Source organism: Pieris brassicae, chromosome 8, assembly GCF_905147105.1.
Source record: "Pieris brassicae chromosome 8, ilPieBrab1.1, whole genome shotgun sequence".
Classification (NCBI taxonomy): Eukaryota; Metazoa; Arthropoda; class Insecta; order Lepidoptera; family Pieridae; genus Pieris; species Pieris brassicae.
Genome location: NC_059672.1, coordinates 13284301 through 13304732, shown reverse-complemented (window position 1 = coordinate 13304732; position 20432 = coordinate 13284301). Strand labels below are relative to the sequence as shown.

At 33.8% G+C, this 20432-nt stretch overlaps 1 long non-coding RNA gene across 1 annotated transcript; it reads left to right on the top strand.

Annotated features, from left to right (window-relative positions):
- Positions 1 to 16082: 16082 nt before the first annotated feature.
- Positions 16083 to 18813, top strand: LOC123713287. Its single transcript, XR_006754170.1, has 3 exons — positions 16083 to 16165; positions 18440 to 18582; positions 18693 to 18813. It is a non-coding gene; the product is annotated as an uncharacterized LOC123713287 (long non-coding RNA).
- The last annotated feature ends 1619 nt before the right edge of the window (positions 18814 to 20432 follow it).

Here is a 20432-nt window from a genome sequence, read left to right as displayed (position 1 = left end):
TCATTGTCATACCATGTTTCTAGAATAGATTAATATTATGATATCACAAAATAAACGTTGGTGTGTTTAGGCATGATACGATACATTTCTAGGACCCACTTCCTTAACCATTCGTCCACTATCACAAAGTGAATCATATTTATCCCATCTTCTTTCTCAGTCTCAACGTCTTTCTCAGGTTTATATATAAATATTCTTATGATCAAACATAGTATCTGTCACGCAAAGATTCCATTTTAATCACACTTCCAGCAGTTTACTATCATTATCATTCACTCTTTGGTCGCTAAAAGTTCTCATTCACACACAGACATAATACGTCAATATGCCTTTCTTACATCATATATCATCCATTCCCTCCTCACACATTAGAGTTAGCAATTCGGCTCTCGGCGTGCTGCTTCTTGCCTCTTCGTGCACCGTGATGTGGCGGGGGGCAAGCCTCTCTGTCGTTTTGGAAGATATTCGTACTATGTCGTATGGCGTTCTCACGAGTAGCTACTGAATTATAAATTTTAAATCCTATCAGAGCCCCGCATACTGGGAATAATACATACAAAGTTACATACTAGGGATGCCCACCCCCCCTCAAAGAGCATACGTTCACGTTTAGGCCCTTGCCACGCATTTCTAGGCCCATCTTGAATAGGCATTTATACAATAAATTATAAATTACATCGGTAATTTTATGGTTAGAAATATTTGTTTTTTTTCAGTTAAATTATAGTACAATAGCAAATGGCAAGAATGAAACTGAATGCTATAATAATTGTAAGTAATAATTGCAATGACCGAATAAAAAAATTATGAAGTTGGAAATGTCTTTCTAAGTATAATTTGTATTGTATTTTCTTTATACAGTATTTGTTAATAAACATTTATTTATTCCCACTCTTATAAAAAGCCTGAAGATGCTCGTGGTAAAATTGAATATTATTAAATGAATTGTGATAAATTTTTAAAATTAATCTTGTCTTTATATAAAAGTGGACGACGTCATAGAATTGAGTCGTAAGTTCGCGTGACTGCAGTAACCACGCGTGTCTTTTAGGATGGTTATGTGGCTATTGTTAGTGATATTAACTGTGGTAGAGGCAAAACTGAATGGTATCAATTTCTTATTTTTAAGAGATTTTAATAAATATATCTATTTGCCTATGTGATTTAAGTTTAATACTGAGACTTCTATATTTAAAGTTTCGATATAAGAAATATCCCATTTGGAAAGCAGCTTTTAATTCTTAATTTATAGGACGTTATGGTGTAACAACTCTAACAATTATACTGCCGTAGAAAATGCACTGTTAGGCCAATGACTACCACGAAGTATTCCATCTAAAGTATAAATACTAAAGAATGTTATTGTGCACAATAGTCGTTTCTCTAGGACAAAATTGTTTTGATTAATCTCGAGAGCCTTTACAAAGGCTTTGTGGGCTACAAAAAATACAATTAAATGCGAATTATGTTTAAAAACTGGGGAAAACTAAATACAAAAACATTATATTTACAGATTTTACGGTACTTTAGATATATTTTGACTATTTTCTTGTTGATTTTTCATTTTAGATCAGTATGATGTTTGTCCAGAAAAAATATTCTTATCCAACAAGTCCAATTTACAAAAATGTATACCGGATAAAAACGAGCATGTGAAAAGTCATTTTTCGAAGTCTACAGATATCTTTGCACAAACTATAAAATTTTCTCACTTGAAAAGTGTGGACGATATAACTGGTAAGATTTTTTATTTATATTAATGCTTCGTCTGTAAAGCAGAAATAAACGAGATGGATGCTGCAGTGAATTGCATTTTTAACTTGATCAGAATTCCGATGAGAGCACTTATTGCTAGGATCTCTAATAGAGATACTAGCAATAAGTGCTAATTATTTGGAAATAAAAAATACGTCTCATTAGGTTAGATTCCGGAATACATTATTATTTTTTTTTCTAGTTTATATATTACTACACTTATTAACTATAAATACAAAACTGCTATCTTATAACAAAAAACTTTTAACGAGGTCAATCCAATAATAATATTAACATCTCTTTCTTATTTTAATGAGTAAGGTCCTTTTGGTGAGATATATATAAATACGTGAATCTTTTTATTGTTGACTCGTAAACGAATAAAAATAATCAAATGTGAACATATTACACAGCCGAAATAATTTCCAGATGATTTATACTACGCGATGCCACCGCTTTTCCAGTTGGACAATTATGACGCGTGCCTGGTTAGGAATGGAACTTTTTGCCTGGGTACCTTTCACTTATCAGCCCCTGATGACAACCAACTTTACAGGCTTCTACAGGTACCCTATATTCCTTTACAATTTAACCTTGACTTACGAACCGGTAATAAATGTAAAATTAGAATTCTCTTGTTCATAAGTATACACGTTTATCTATATGAATAAAGTTATTTTCACTTTGACTTTGGATCACTGTACAAAAAGTCTATATAAATCTATTTTAGTGGGTTTCTTCCAATGCGAGACATCGGTTCAACCATACACAGCTGCATCGAGGATTGTGTCTGAGCACGAGCTGCATCAACGTATCTAACGTGGCAATTTCCCCTAAACAGCAATTCCAGCAGTGCGTGAATAATATCACAAGGTATTAGTTACGCCGGCTTGAAATATACTTTGTATTCTCCTGAAAATATAGATGTACGTGTATTTGTCTTAGGTCTCAATATGGCTTAGAAGCTTCCATGCTACGCCTGGATTACTGCAAGGATGCGCAAACACCCGCGAGCGTACCGCTCGATGTTGCCGACGATATTTTCTTAGCACTCTGCATCGCGTTGCTTGCGGCAAATATACTAGGGACGCTGTACGACATTTTTAGGCATAAGACAAACAAAGGTATTATTATTACATTTTTATTATTGTTTGTTTATTTATAGTCTGTGTGGTGTAAATTATAACTCGATATGTTTTAAGGCAACCAGCTTCTATTATCGTGGTCTCTTATCAGCAACTACAGGAACTTCACTCGTATTTACCCAAACGAGGACACCATCGTGTCCCGGGTCAACTCAATACATGGTATAAAGTAAGAGATCCTTTATAGATGTTCTAAAAATAAATAAATGTCAAACCTTGTGGCTAGCACAATATGTAAAACTAGTAGAGTCATCGAGAGTAAACTATTAGTTAATTGCCGATTGATAAATGGCGAATTACACTAACCATAAATATTTGCGTAGGATACGTAGGAAGAATTAGGATCTTTAACCAGTCTAACTACTGGCTGGCCCGCAGGCCCCAGTAGTTAATGTCGAAAAATTGTATACATATTATATCCTATTAGCAGTTGGAGTCGTGTTACGTGTTAACTAGTTATCGTGGTTCAAATAATCAAAGGATATTTAGTAGGATGGCGTATCTTCAATTTGTGACAATCGTTCCCATTTTTAGTTTCATTTGATGCATTGAAACCTCTATTAGGATAGTTTTAATATAATTTTTTGATTTAATATTTCAATGTCTTGTAAAAAATATTTCAGATCGTTTTTCCTTCTAATAATAATGTTGTCTCATTCGATGATAGCGACACATATGGCTTACATTTACGACACTAAATCACTAGAAACGGTGAGTTATTTTAACTTAAATAATTGTATTACCTAAGTTGCTTGGATATTTCTATTAATCTAAGACGTCAGGGCTTAACTGGAAGCTTTATAATTTCGGTCCATCTATGGTATAAACTTGGACAGGACATGCCGAAAATCTACATTGCTTTCAACAAAAAACAAGCTCTACCTGCAAGTGTGACCTCGAAATCCAATAAACACACCTTATTCTGAAATATCCAGCGTTCGCATCTGCCACGTGCTGGATTAACAAATTAATGCAAGAATAACTCTAGCACTTAGCTAACGTATTAAAGAGGTCGCACCTTTTTACTGTGTATCCTAAATTTTCTGTGAAAAAGTATTATGTTAATTGTTAATTTTAAACGTGATGCTTCCTGCCTGTAAATATTTAAATAATATTTTCGTATAAGTGACGCGGCCGGCGTTCCGCTTAAGCGTAGCAAACCGCTCACCAGCAAATATTATAGACTTATAAGTCAGGGAAGCTAGGCCATCTCTTGTGAAAATTTAAACAAACCTACTTAAATAACAATTTATACATAAAAAAATATTGCGAACAACTTGTATTTTTTTCTAATAGATGAGGCGGAATCCAACATTAATGATTCTCATGAATGGCAGCCAGGGCGTGCAGCCATTCATCGTGCTTTCCAGTTTTATCTTCGTCCATAATTACCTACTCGTGGATGAGCGATACAAGAAACAATCTCCTGTACTCATATTCTTTACTATGCTTCTACGACGCATTACAAGGTCTGCTGTAAACAAATTAACAATAAAAGTTTCACTATCCCTCACGCTACATTAGGGCGGTCCGTCAGTACAGTTTATAATATTATTTCCAAGAATAATATTGGATTCTATTTCTTGTCTACCCTCAAGAAAACATTTTGTTTTGAACTGGTCGATTTTTTTATTCGCTTTCCATACATACATATGAATAGCGGCTTTGAATAGAATATTTATGTTGTAAACTACTACAAGTTTAAAACTTTGTTAATTATTATTTAAACGAAATTCACGATTTAGACAATAAATTAAAGACCCGAATAGGTAGAAGGAATATAACGATCATTATAATGTCTATGTATAATCTATATACAGCGATTTTTATAAATATTTCTAAACAAATTTAATTTAATTAAACCATGCTGCGCCCTAAGCTTTAGCCATTTATATCCTCACATAAAAATATTTATTAATTACACCTTCAGTAGTTGTGTACCATGCAAACGTATATCGTTCATTTTTCTTTATGCTTTAGGATATAAAAATACTTTGGGCTACTTTGTGTTGCTCTCGCCACCAAACCCAATTTTTATGTTATGTATTGGAAAAAAACAAGACCGTAATGTCTTTTTTAGCCCTTAGCTATAATAACAAATTTGGGCCGAAAATTAAAGATATTAGATTTATTAGAAGAGGTGAGAAGAAACCTAACTCACCGTTTTACCTTCAAAAGTCATAACTCCTGATGACGTGTATTCCAGAATATTACCACTATACATGTTCATGGTGAGTTTTATGGCAACATGGAGTCGTTTCATAGCCGACGGCACGATGTGGATTCCGATAATGGAGAAGGAAGCTCAGGTCTGCCGGATGAAGTGGTGGTCGCATGCGCTCTTCATAAATAACATTTACCGCCCTGACGATCGCTGTCTGGTACAAACGTGGTATGACTTTATCCTATTATTGACATTGTTTTGTGTTTAAAATAATATATGTACTTTTTATTGGTTTCAAATTATTTAAATTTTCGCCTATCGCATGTCGGAATTTAGCTGGTTTCTCTTTATATTTCAGTAAAAATCGTTTTCCAGGTTCATTGCAGTAGACATGCAGCTGTACGCACTATCAATTGTACTGGCAATATCACTGACCCGTTGGACAAAAGTCGTCATCAAAATTATACCATTATTGTTTTTGGTCTCTGTACTTTGTAACTTCGTCGCTGCCTACAGTTTCAATTTTAAGGCGGTCTTGTATTTGTCTAATCCCGAGTAAGTCCTTACATTTCTAATACCTTGCCAAACAATGTACAATAAATAATAACAATATGCATTTATAATACATATATTTCATGACTTTGCCTAGGCGTATGACATGACAGAATTTTTCCCCAAAATTACGCCAATGCCAGATGGATGATTACAAAACATCTTTTGCCCTAAAAAAGGCAATCGCTTTTATACGTTCAATTACCGCCAAACAGCTATAACATCCTTGTACTCCAAAATAATTCAAACCATTACTAACGGCCAGCATCTGAGGTTAATGAGCACGGTTTTCGTCGTGGTCGCTCAGCTGGTGACACGCCAACACTGCCTTTCTCGTACAGTAAAATTAACCTAATTATTTACTTTTAAGATATTTGAAGAAACTACATTATGGCATGCCGTCTTTTAAATTGATGTATGCAGCACCGTGGACCAGCATTCCCGCCACTCTACTGGGAGTAGCGACAGCCTACCTGTACTACGAAATGCGCAATAATAAAATCGACCTACACGAGTATAAGGTAATTATTATTTCTTATAAAGTTTTTATCCTACCACAGTGAACTTTATTGAATTTGCACATTATTCGTGTACCCAAGAACACCCCAAGGTCTAAATATATCTGAAGTTTGTCAATATTGTTTTATTATTATTTTGAGCTCTTCAGATATACAATCTTCTAATATTAACTACTGCAGGTACAATTATACTGTAGCACTCGTCCCAACCGTACAAATATTTAAATTCTATAAATAAACTCTGTCACAGATGCAATATCTTTTATTTCAGTGGTTTAAAATAATATATCGAGTGTCAGTGCCGGGATTTTTTGGATGGCTCTACGTTGGCTATTTTCTGCCCGATGAGCCCAGTCGTTTATTATCTGCGGTTTACGCGGCTTTCGATAAACCTATCATATGTATTATCTTTTGTATCGTACTGTTGGGTTTTATCTACCGCATTGATAGTAAGTATTGTCACGCTTAAAACTTTTTATATTTCAACAGTTCAATGGCGACGACCAAGAGTAGAAGCAGTTGCTTTAACAATGGTTGTTATTTGAGAAGCGCTACTTTGTCTAAATCTGCTATCTTAACATGTTAATATCGTAATACGTGGGTAACACTGAAAATGCTTAGAACTATCCAGTTAGAAACATTGCTAATGAAAAGTTTATTGAATTTAAATTTTAGAACTCTTTGGTAACCTAATGTAGTATATTGCATTCATTTCTCATTTATTTTTGTGAATTGGCGGCAAATCTGAAACTATTGTTACACGTGAAAATTAACCTAACGCGAGAAAATTTTCTACATTAGGCTACCAAAGAGTTCCAAAAATTTAAATTCAAAAAAGTTTTCATTAGCAATGTTTCTAACTGGCCAGTTCTAAACATTTTCAGTGTTGCCTAGGTATCGTATATGCCTTACGGTTGTGACGTTTTAAATTTAACTTGCGCAGAAAACCTACGATTAGACGGTGAATATTTGTGATTTCAACTCACAAGTCACTTCATACAACAAACTGTGATAGTCACACTTATAGATGATACCTAATATTTTGAGGCTAAAAAAAGGCTCAAGATGATGTGATACGAAGCGTTTTTTCGCTGACATTTTAATTTACAATTAACAAAACTTTACAAAGCCTACGTTAATACCTTATTTTTAAGATTTTTTTTGTTGTTCTAAAATAATAACGTTGTTATTAGAAATAAAAACGTTTAAAAATAGTTTATAGAAAATCTCAAAATATTTTTTAACAGTAAAACCACGAATTTCAGATATATATTGGCGTGCCATGTCTTGGAGTGGTTGGCAGTTGTTAGGACGCTTGTCACTTTGCACTCTTATGGTACATTGGACTTTCAACCTTATGCACCTTGCATTACAGACTAATGTTATAGAGGTATCTGTTTTGGAAAATGTGAGTAATAATTATATACTTGCAGGGTTATAAAATAATATAATATTTTTTCGTATTTCTTCATTTATTTATTTCTTATTTTATTGACTATTAAATAGCTATATATTAGCTTATCCCTGATTTCCATAACTTTTTCAGATAGGTCACTGGCTCGTGATAGTTTTAATGACGTATTTGACATCGATACTGCTTCATTTGCTGATTGAGATGCCGGTACAAAAATTTCTACGAGCTGCTTTAGGCATATAGACACAACGCAAAGGATAGCAAAATAACGACATTTATTATTCTAAGTTCAAGAACTATAACATTAGATCATTCACGTTACAGTAACCTTTGAGACATTTGAAAAGCTATCTTTAATAATAGGAAATACTACTGCGTATTTTTTGTATGTATTTATTAGCCATTACTAATAACTGCGTAATAAGCCATGTGCTTATAGAATTGAAAATATTTATTTTGAAATTTTCATTGAATAAATTTGATTTTATTTCTTTTTGTTATTAGATAGTTATTGAAGAAATGAAAATAATATGATTAAGGGGTATGTATGTAGAAGACTTAAAAGTCGTTGAAGAAGTTAATAAGGGATAGGGTAGCACATTACCTAACTTTAAATTTAATATCCGTAATTGTGAGGCAAATTTAAATTTAATGCAGATTCCCTATTGTGTAATAACATATAAGAACATTCTAAAATGTTCTTTAACTATAAAGCAATTAATGTTTATTTATTAAACTATTAAGTGTTTGACCATTTATGAAACCTTTACATGTGTCTATCGATATTACTTCTATAAGTTTAATATCCAAATTCGTACGTCAAAAATAACTCTCTAGGTGCGCGGCAGCGGGATAGTAACGTGTCGATAAAGTTATTGGTAAATCAGTTGACGTTTTTGTGCGATACGCAAACTTTACCCCACTCCCTTGTTAGATGCTCAAGAAGTTTGCTGGTATCTGTACAATAAGCGACACCAGGACAGTGCTACGAAAACACACAATGCTAACGGCCAGTTATATTTCGACCGTGTGGTGTAAAACAGCGTTTTCCATGTTTATGCGTGATCTCAAAAGCTGCTGTTGGCTTTAATTTGACACCTTTTATTCGTGCCCGCGTATTATAGCAAAAACCTGCTTGTACCAATTTATATAGAGAAACTTTATACTTACACTTTATTGCATATATGTAATGAAAATAATAATAAACTTAGATATTAAACAACTCGTGCAAGGAGCTGGTCCTTTTATTACGTGGTTTACGTTTATTCATATTTATACAGTTTATAGGTGTTTTATTACATAATATTGCACCTCATCTATTTTACACACACATTAAAGGTATCAAAATGGCTCTCTAAGCTTCTGCTACGCTCTTCGCGAAACCTGATGTGACGAGTGGCGACATTACGAATATACGGCGGAGACGAGGCTCCGCCGTCTATTCGTAATGTATTCAATGGCGTACCCACAAGTAGAAGGGCAATGTAAACTGTCCATCCTATCAGAGCTATACATGATGGTAATACATACAATGTTACAAACTGGGGATACTCACGCACAGCAGAGATGCTACGATCACGACTTGGTTTGCCCCTGGCATGACCACAATTTTGAAAGTTTTACAATAAATTATAAATTAAATCGGTAATATTATAGTTGGAAATATTTTTTTGGGCTTTAAATTCTAGTACAATAGCACATGGCAGGACATTACAAAAACTGTACGCTATGCATTCTCTTTAGATAATAATTGTAAGTAATTATTTCTATAACCACATTTTTCTTATCCCGTAATAATGTTTGTTGTTGGTAATGTATTTTTAGCACTTTCTTTTGAATATTTGTCAATACAAATTATTCTCTTTAAGGACTTTATTAATCCCATTCTTATAAAACGCCTTAAGATCGCCGTTTTGCATAAGTTTTCAAAATGAATCTTGTCTTTATATAAAACTGGCCGAGGTCATAGAATTGAGTCGTAAGTTTGCGTGACTGCAGTAACTACGCATGTCTTTTAAGATGGTTAAGTGGCTGGTGTTAGTGATATTAAGCGTGGTAGAAGCAAAATTAAATGGTATAAATTTCTTATTTTTTAAGAGTAAAGGCCTAGATTTAAATAAATATATCCATTTTCCTATGTGGTTTATGTTTTCATTGTTTCCATTTGGAAAGCAGCTTTTAAGTCTTAATTTATAGAACAGTACGGCATCTCTAACAATTGTACTGCCGTAGAAAAGACATCGTTAGGTATTTGGAATAGTAAAGAATGTAATGGTGCACTGTAGATCGCGCATTCATTTCACAAACTAGTTCGAACTACTCTCGAGGGGCTTTAGAGGTTTTGTGTGCTACAATAATTACCCATCACCGCAATACAATTAAATGCGAACTTATGTTTGAAAAATCTGGAAAAATGAAACAAATGGAAAACTTAAACACAAAAATATTAAATTTTACAGTACTTGAGATATTTTGACTATTTTCTTGTTGTTTTATTTTTATTTTAGATGAGTATGACGTTTGTCCAGAACAGATATTCTTATCCAACAAGACCAATTTACAAAAATGGATACCGGATAAAAACGAGCCAGTGAAAATTAATTCTTCGAAGACTACAGATATTATTGCACAAACGATAAAATTTTCTCACTTGAAAAGTGTGGACGATATAACTGGTAAGATTTTTTATTTATATTTATACTTTGTCCTGTACAATGCAGAAATGAATAAGATTGATGCTGCCGTGAATTAAATTTTTTACGTGATCAGATTTCCGAGGAGTATTTTTTGGTTGTATTTACGACCAATAAGTGGTAATTATGAAGAAATAAAGAAATCTCCTTTCGTTTGATTCGGAATAATTTATTTTTATTATTTTTCTCTAGTTGTTAAACATACCTACATCTTATTAACTATATAAAAAACTACTATATTCTAACAAACTCTGAATATTAATATCTCTGTTTTATTTATACATGTTATACTTAGCATTAAGACATTTACGAGTAGAAGTCGAGTAGAGTCTCTGTTCAGGCCAGTAGTACTCTAGCAAGACATGGATGAAATCCTTAGAAACACCGCACATATTAATTATTAAAATCCGGAGCAGCAATCATTTAAGATGTTCGCTTAGACAGAACAGTTTCCCAGATATTTTAATTAGATAGCAAGATTCAGTTTTCTTTAACTATAGCTTAAAGAGCTATGTGATATAAGAGCGCGTAACTCGAACTCTAATGAAAAAAAAAATATAATTCATGCATACGATGATGAAATATGTTAAATAGATTGTTGTCCATAAAAACATTAATTACATCCATAAATGTAATTTTTATAATAATAACAACGTTATCATAGTTTATTTTAATCTTATTTTTTTCCCTTTATTATACGTTTTTTATATATGTTCGAATAAAGATAATTAAATATGAACATATTACATAGCCCAAACCATTTTCAGATGATTTATACTACACGATGCCACCGCTATTCCAGTTGGACAATTATGACGCCTGCCTGGTTAGGAATGCAACTTTTTGCCTGGGCTCCTTTCACTTATCAGCCCCTGATGACAATCAACTTAACAGTCTTCTACAGGTAGCCTATATTTCTTTACGATATAATCACTGTACAAAAATCTATATAACTCTATTTATAGTGGGTTTCTTCCAACGCGAGACATCGGTTCAACCATACACAGCTACATCGAGGATTGTGTTTGAGCACGAGCTGCATCAACGTATCTAACACGCCAATGTCCCCTGAACAGCAATTCCAGCAGTGCGTTAATAATGTCACAAGGTTATTATAAAATATGAATACAATTAATGAAATATTAGTAGGGTACTAACGTTTTACTCATAACAATTGATTATTTTATGCCGACTTAAAAAATAATTTGTACTCGTGAATTAAATACAGATGTACTTGCGTCTGTCTTAGGTCTCAATATGGCTTAGAAGCTTCCATGCTACGCCTGGATTACTGCAAGGATGCGCAAACGCCCGCGAGCGTACCGCTCGATGTTGCCGACGATATTTTCTTAGCACTCTGCATCGCGTTGCTTGCGGCAAATATCCTCGGGACGCTGTACGACATTATTAGGCATAAGACAAACAAAGGTATTTTTTTATTTAACAAATTTTTGTTATTGTTTGTTTATGTATAGTCTGTGTGGTGTAAATTGTGTAAATTATAACCCGATATGTTTTAAGGCAACCAGCTTCTATTATCGTGGTCTCTTATCAGCAACTACAGGAACTTCACTCATATTTACCCAAACGAGGACACCATCGTGTCCCGGTTCAACTCAATACATGGTATAAAGTAAGAGATCCTTTATAGATGTTCTAAAAATAAATAAATGTCAAACCTTGTGGCTAGCACAATATGTAAAACTGTAGTAGTCAGAGTCATCGAGAGTAAACTATCAGTTAATTGGCAATTTATACATGGCGAATTACACTAACCATACATATTTGCGTAGGATACGTAGGAAGAATTAGGATCTTTAACCAGTCCAACTACTGGCTGGCCCGCAGGCCCCAGTAGCTAATGTCGAAAAATTGTATACATATTATCGAAACGAAGACACCATCGTGTCCCGGTTCAACTCAATACATGGTATAAAGTAAGACATCCTTTTTGAAAGTTGTAAGATGTTCTAGAAATAAACAAATGTGGCTAGTAAAGAGACGTACCATTAAAAAAATAACACTAAAACTAAAAAAACACTGCTGTTAGATTCATTGTGAGTAGGTACACTATTAATTACTTGGTAACGAGTAAGAATAGGAACGTAGGATTCGAACCACAGACTTGGCCCGAAGGCTTTTCTGGCTATCGTCGAGAGATTTAATACATATATCCTTAGCGGTTGGAGAAACTCAGCGCGGTTCAAATAATCAAAGAATGTTTAGTAGAATGGCTTATCAGCAATTGAACATTGTACTGTTCATATTTGCAGTTAAATTTGATGCTTTATTAGGATAGTTTTAATATATTTCTAAGACTCGCTTATTTAAATATTTCAATGTCTTGTAATAAATGTTTCAGATCATTTATCCTACAATTAATAATTTTGGCTCATTCGGTAATAGCGATACATATGGCTTATGTTTACAACACTAAATCACTGGAAACGGTGAGTTATTTTGACTTAAGTGGAGGTTGGTTTAGTCTTAAACTATTTAACTGCAGGAGACTATAAATATGTGGGACCGTTACGGGCCTGTAGTTAGGCCTGTAACGGCGAACGTAGCTTGAAAAATACTTCATAAAAAATGTAAAAGTCACTCATAAACTAGTAAAAAAAAAAAAAAAACATGGTTCTTGTCAGAATTTGTACTTTCTTTACGTTTGCCCAACGTCTATATCGCTTTCATTTGTAGACAAAATATTCCTACATGCGTGAACCTGAAATCCAACCACTTCATTCTGGAATGTCCAGTGTTCGCAGTTGCTGGAGCAACAAATTAAAAAGAGGATAACTCTAGCAGTTAGCTAACATATTAAAGACCTGGTCGCACCTGGAAGTTTTCTGTGTAAAAAAATGCTCTTGCCTGTGAATATTTAAGTAATGTTGTATAAGTGGCGCGGCTATGCGCATATCCCGTAGCACCGTTTAATATCATAGACATTAAAATATCCCTGCCTTAGGCCAGGGGATCTAAAAATCTATATGAATGACAATTTATACATTATCTTTATCGTATATTTTACGTTAGCCGAAAGATACGATATGAACAACTTGTATTTCTTTGCAATAGCTGAGGCGGCATCCAGCATTAATGATTCTCATGAATGGCAGCCAGGGCGTGCAACCATTCATCGTGCTTTCCAGTTTTATCTTCGTCCATAATTTCCTACTCCTGGATGAGCGATACAAGAAGCGATCTCCTGTCCTCATATTCTTTGTATTTCTGCTACGACGCATTGCAAGGTCTGTTATATAAATTATGTTGTGTAAATTATTAATAAAAATGTAAATATCCCTCACGACATTAGGTCGGTACATTAGTAGGGACATGTTTCCAAGTATTATATCGGATTCTACTTCTAGTCCAGTCAAGAGTCGGCTATAAATAGAATAGTTATATCGTAAAATACTACAAGGTCTGTCTTATAATTAGGTTATTACTTGTCCAAAATACACGATTTAAATAAATTGAACGTCAGAATAGGTGATAATGAACTTAATATATTCTACATTACGCAATTCTTATAAAAACTTAAAAATACTTCAAAACTAATTTTAGATTAAGATCCGGTTTAATCTCAGCCTTAATTTAATTTAATAGAACCCTGCTTCGTATAAATTACTTTTATATTCTCACATAAATTGATGTGAATGATTAGTGAATAAGTGAATTAATTACACTTTAGGTAGTTGTGTACCATGCAAACGTATATTGTTAATTTTTCTTTATGCTTTAGGATATAAAAATACTTTGGGCTACTTTGCGTTGCTTACACCAAACCCAATTTTTATGTTATGTATTGGAAAAAAATAATATGACCGTAATGTCTTTTTTAGCTCATAGCTATAATAACAAATTTGGGCCGAAAATTAAAGATATTAGATTTATTAGAAGAGGTGAGAAGAAACCTAACTCACCGTTTTATGTTAAAAGTCATAACTCCTGATGACGTATATTCCAGAATATTACCACTATACATGTTCATGGTGGGTTTTACGGCAACATGGAGTCGTTTCATAGCCGACGGCACGATGTGGATACCGATTATGGAGAAAGAAGCTCAGGTCTGCCGGATGAAGTGGTGGTCGCACGCGCTCTTCATAAATAACCTTTACCGCCCTGACGATCGCTGTCTGGTACAAACGTGGTAAGGCCCCTTAATAATAATAATAATTAAAGCTCATTTATTCCTTGAAAATTTACAAAATAGAATTTACAAATAAACACAACCCCTAAATATAAGGATAAATCCTGAAATATTTTTATAATTGTTTTGGCTAATTCAATTTTGAAGCTTCTATTGTAATCAAAACGTTTCAATCGCGAACTTAAATTTTCTATTAATATTTTGTTGATTAATATCAGCGGTCTTAAATTCTCTTGAGGCCGCTTGGGCTAATCTAAATAAATTTTATTGTTTTTTAATTAATTAAATTTACAACAGTTTGTATGCTGTAATTTAGCAGGAATGTCTTCATATATAAGTCAAACACGGTTTCCAGGTTCATTGCAGTAGACATGCAGCTGTACGCACTATCAATCGTGCTGGCAATTGCACTGACCCGTTGGACAAAAGTCGTCATCAAAATTATACCATTATTGTTTTTGGTCACTATACTTTGTAACTTCGTCGCTGCCTACACTTTCAATTTAAAGGCGGGCTTGTATTTGTCTAATCCTGAGTAAGTACATATTTAACATCTAACCAGAAAATGTACCTATAACTAACATTATTATGCATACAAAAAACACCTGATACAAATGGTTCCCGATATAACCCCAATACCTGATGGTCACAAACCATCTTTGTCGGACTTCACATTTAGAGAACTACCACGTCTCCGTCGATTCTCTTTTGGGTTCATCGGATCATTGACGCGGTATGGCCATGCAGGTATATTTCGGGCAGTTGTCAATCCATACTGGTCAAACTTGTGTCTGGAGTCGAAACTCTACTACGTGAAGACTCGGAAAGAGATCGAAAAGAGATCACTTGACACAAGTCTGCACGTTTTCCTCTAAGAAACACCCTTTGTTCCTCCTTTTTTCGAAGACACTCTTCTTAAAGCTACAATCAGCATCGCAATACTTGGCTTTGACATATCGAACGACGTTCAGTTTCGTGGTCATTTGGAGGGAAAGGCTAAATTGGCCTCCAAGATACTCGGTGTGCCCAGCAAGGCAAGACATACACCTCACATATATATATATATAATTCGATGATTCTTACTTCTTACTTATAATTAGGTAGGTCATAATTATAATCTATACTACTATCCTACTATACTACCTATATTAACCGAATTATTTACTTTTAAGATATTTGAAGAAACTACATTATGGCATGCCGTCTTTTAAATGGATGTATGCAGCACCGTGGGCCAGCCTTCCCGCCTCTCTACTAGGAATAGCCACAGCCTACCTGTACTACGAAATGCGCAATAATAAAATCGACTTAAACAAGTATAAGGTAATTATTATTTCTTATAAAGTTATTGTCCTACGACAGAAAACTTTATTGAAATTGTACATTATTTATGTTCCCAAGATTTTAATATATCTAAAACTTAAGACTGGCATAGAGGCCGTCCCATAAGTGCTAAGCAATATTGACCATTGTAGGTACAATAACGGATACTCCAGTACAGTGTCTTGAAAAGATAAAGGTCCTAGCAGTGGAATTTGTTGGCATAAATTCTAGAAATAAATTCTGTCACAGATACAATATCTTTTATTTCAGTGGTTTAAGATAATATATCGAGCGTCAGTGCCGGGATTATTTGGATGGATCTACGCTGGCTATTTTCTACCCGATGAGCCCAGTCGTTTATTATCTGCGGTTTACGCGGCTTTCGATAGACCTATCATATGTATTATTTTTTGTATCGTACTGTTGGGTTTTATCTACCGCATTGATAGTAAGTATTTTCACGCTTAAAACTTTTTATAATTCAACTGTTCAATGGCTATGACCAAGAGTAATACAGTTGCTTTTACGATGGTTTTTACTTGAGAAGCGCTACTTTTGAATCTAAAAATGTTATCCTCTATCTATCTATCTATCATCCTATTATGTGATCCTCGTAAAGATCGACAACCATTTTATTGTATATCACCGACGTGATCGTTTGTGATGTTTAAAATGTAACTTCGACAGAAACACTTAAAGTCCTACGATAGTGGTAAATCGTGATTTAAACTCACAAGTCACTTTATTAACAGAACTCAGTCATTCTAGGATGCATCGATACGCCTTTTTGCCGGTACGATACCGATTCCGATACTCTTATAGAAATATCGTCGATACCGATACCGACGCTTGTTGAACTAAAATTAAATTTAGATAAAATATATCAAGTTTGGTTTTTAAGTTTTTAATTTTTATTAAACTATATAAACATTCACAATCTTTGAATAAGATTAAAGGGTTGGTTATAAAAATTAAGAATTAAATAAATAACTGTTAATAATTAAAATTAGCATTGATAGAATTTTGTAATTCTGTATTTTTTCTAAAAAATACTACGGACAATAGCAGTTATTACTTATAAGCCAACTAAAGTGTCGAGCGAAATGGAATACTCAGGGACAACGTGGGTGAGAGAGACAACAAACTTAATAAAACGCGGGGATTCTTGACCCCCGTGAAACGTGCCGTAATGTTTTCTGTATCCAATAGTAAAACGTTTCGTGACCACCCCCCAGTGTTTTCTAACATTCATTAATGAGTTATGTAACCTCCAGTTGCCAAATTGTAAGATAATATCTTTTGCAGATGACACTGCCCCTGTCTTCTCTGGCAATAATTGGAATGAGGTGTATAATTCTGCTCAGTTTGGTTTTGGCCTTGTTAATGAATGGTTGAGAGGCAACGGCCTTTCACGCTTAATGTTGATAAAACAAAATTTATGCCTTTTCTCTATTAAAAACGTTCCGTCTCACATTCATGATTATTTTTCTATCAGCACCCATACTTGCTCTTTAAATCAACTCTGCAATTGCAAAAGCATTTCCATTGCCTATAGTTTTAAGTATTTGGGTGTAGTTATCGATAGTAACTTGAGTTTTAATTCTCACGTGGATCTTCTCTCATGCAGAACTCGTAAACTCGTTTACATCTTTAAAACTTTAAGACTTATAGCAGACAATAGAATTGTTAAAGTAGTATATCAGGCTTTATGTCAGTCAATTTTAAGCTATTGTACAATCTACTAAAACTTGAAAGAGCCCAACGAGCAGTGTTAAAAGTAAGTCATTCCTTACCGTTTCTTTTTCCCACTAAAGAGCTTTATGCCCTAGCCGATGTGTTAACAATTCGTCAATTATTTATTCTCAACACAGTTTTAAAACAACATTATAAAACTAGTTACGACCCCGAATTAAATATAAACAAGCGGATTAAACATAAAGTTTGCTGTCGTATTACACGATGGACAACTTCTTTCTCGCAAAGACTCTTTGGTTTCCTAGGCTGTTACCTGTATAATAAATTAAATGAAAAAATTAACATTTACCCACTATCGAAATATGAATGTAAAAAAATGGTTACTAATTGGCTGAAGACGTTGAGTTATGATGAAACAGAAGATTTAATAACTGTTACTCTGTAACACACCCACTCGCCCACACATACACACACACGCACGCGGCCACACACACACAGACACAAACACACACCAAATTTATTTTTACGACTCCGTTTCCATTTTTTTTTCCTTTAGCACTTGCTTATTTTCTTCTATTGTATCTTATGACAATGACCTGATTGTACGTGTTCCGGTCCGGTGGTGGAGAGGCTGGCTATCTGTCACTCAGGTCTCCTGTTACAGAGACCAGTCTCTCACATACACTTCCAAATGTTATCATCTTAGTTTAATCATAATAACCTGCTATGTATGTATATGTGAGAGAAGAAATAAAGATTATTATTATTATTATTATTATAGTGAATCCTTATACCTAAAACTTACCATTATGTGGTGTAAGGTGGTAAAGTGGAAAATAGTAAGAACAATAACGCTTAATTCAATCCCTGCCCCGCTTCGTAACGTAACAAGAGGACAAAATGCGTTACGTTCTACTTGAACGCTCCCTAAATAATATTGTATTTTATTGTTATTAATAAAAAAATAGTTTTTTGCCTATGGAAAATGTCAAAATATTTTATACCAGTAAAAAAAACCCGATTTCAGATATCTATTGGCGTGCCATGTCTTGGAGTGGTTGGCAGATATTAGGCCGCATGTCACTTTGCATTCTTATGATACACTGGACTTTCAACCTTATGCAAATCGCATTGCAGACTAATGTCAAAGAGGTATCTGTTTTGCAACATGTAAGTAATTATTATATATTTGCAATGTATTATATGTTTTCGTAGTAAGAAACTATTAAATCTTTCTTTTTATATCTTAGCTTACCCCTTCAATTCTATCATGTTTACAGATAGGTCACTGGCTCGTGACAGTTCTAATGACGTATTTGACGTCTATACCGCTCCATTTGCTGGTCGAGATTCCGGTACAAAAATTTCTACGAGCTGCTCTATGCATATAGAAACGTAAAGGCAAGCATAATAACGACATTTATTATTCTAAGTTCAAGAACTTTAATATTGGATCATTCATGTTACAGTAACCTTTGGTGTGCGGTGTATAAGACATATAAAAGCTGTCTTCCTTACTAATAGTAAATATGCGTACTTTTTTATATATGTAATTAGACATTTTCACCTTTATCACGTAGACAAATACAGTTATGAAAATATTTATTTTGACATTTTCATGTAATAAATTTGAGACGCTCAAACTTCTGGTGTGAAAAAAGACTAAAACATGTAAACCTGTATCTTTATTTTAGAATAGGTCTTTTTCTTTATAAAGCGATTGTTTAAGTTACAATTCAATTAAACCATTGGATGAGCGGAGTACCCTGATGTACAGGTCTCCCTAGACTTAGTTCACGGGCTCCAATACCTGCTAAAATAATGTAACTTGATATTGAATAAAGTAATTTTAATTAATTTAATCGCCGATGTTTTACTTTTGCTTATATTATTTATTTATTAACAATTTGTTGTATTAATACTAAAAGATAACATATATTAAAAACTCGGGCGTCCTTATCGATATGAAGCGATCTCTGAATCACAATTCCAAAATACAATAAAAATAATACAACTATTGAACAGATGGAAAGGATATGGCGATATATATAAGACGTTAAAGAGACGTTATAGAAGTAGCTTTATATTGAAGATTGATTGAATTGTGAGGTAAATTTAAACAAACATCTAACATTCCCTAGTGTCTAATTTTAGTACTAAGATTCTAGAATGTTCTGGAACTATAAAGCCATTAATATTATATTATGATTATTACGCATTTTAACTTAAATGAAATAGTGTAGAAAGATTATTAAATAAACGTAGAACATTTAGTAATTATATGGCTTCATATTTCTGGATTGATGACTCAATTACCTTTGTGCTTTAAGCATAATTTGAAGTTGTTCGACAGATTTAGCTAAAACTATAATGTTGGGCCACTTATGAAAACTTTACATGTCTAATGATGTTATTTCGATGTAATATTCAAAATTCTATATTAGGACAAATCGAAGATTTTCCTTTAAATCAAAATAATTGCAATTTAAGGTTGTAACCTTAAAATCAACTCTACACACACATATTGTTTGTATTTTCAACTACAATTAAAGATAAATTATAACCAAAGTTTCTCTGTAATTTATTTGGTCCTGGTAACACTTACTTTATATGCGTACACTAGCTGTCCCCACTAATCTCGTTTAGCCTTATTATGTTTTTAAAAAATAAATTTTACAAATATTTAATAGTTGTTTATTTAAGAAAAAATTAACTACAACTACTTCGATCGATCCTGGATCGATTATGGACATGGAACTTTCTGTTCCATTCTCTGCGATGGCGGTCGGTGGCAAATCCCAGCCTTGATTTACACATTCTTGCGTCGTAAGCGAGAATGCTTTAAAGCTTGGACAGAAGCGGCCACACCCTGCCGCTTCTGCACAGGGAAAATAACTCGCTGTCCCATACCGCAGAGGAGCAGGCCGATCTTCTATTCTGTCTCTTTGCGTCGAACTCCACTTTGGTTGACCAAGGAAAGGCACCACCTACATTATTCCAGTTTGATACTACAATGGCTT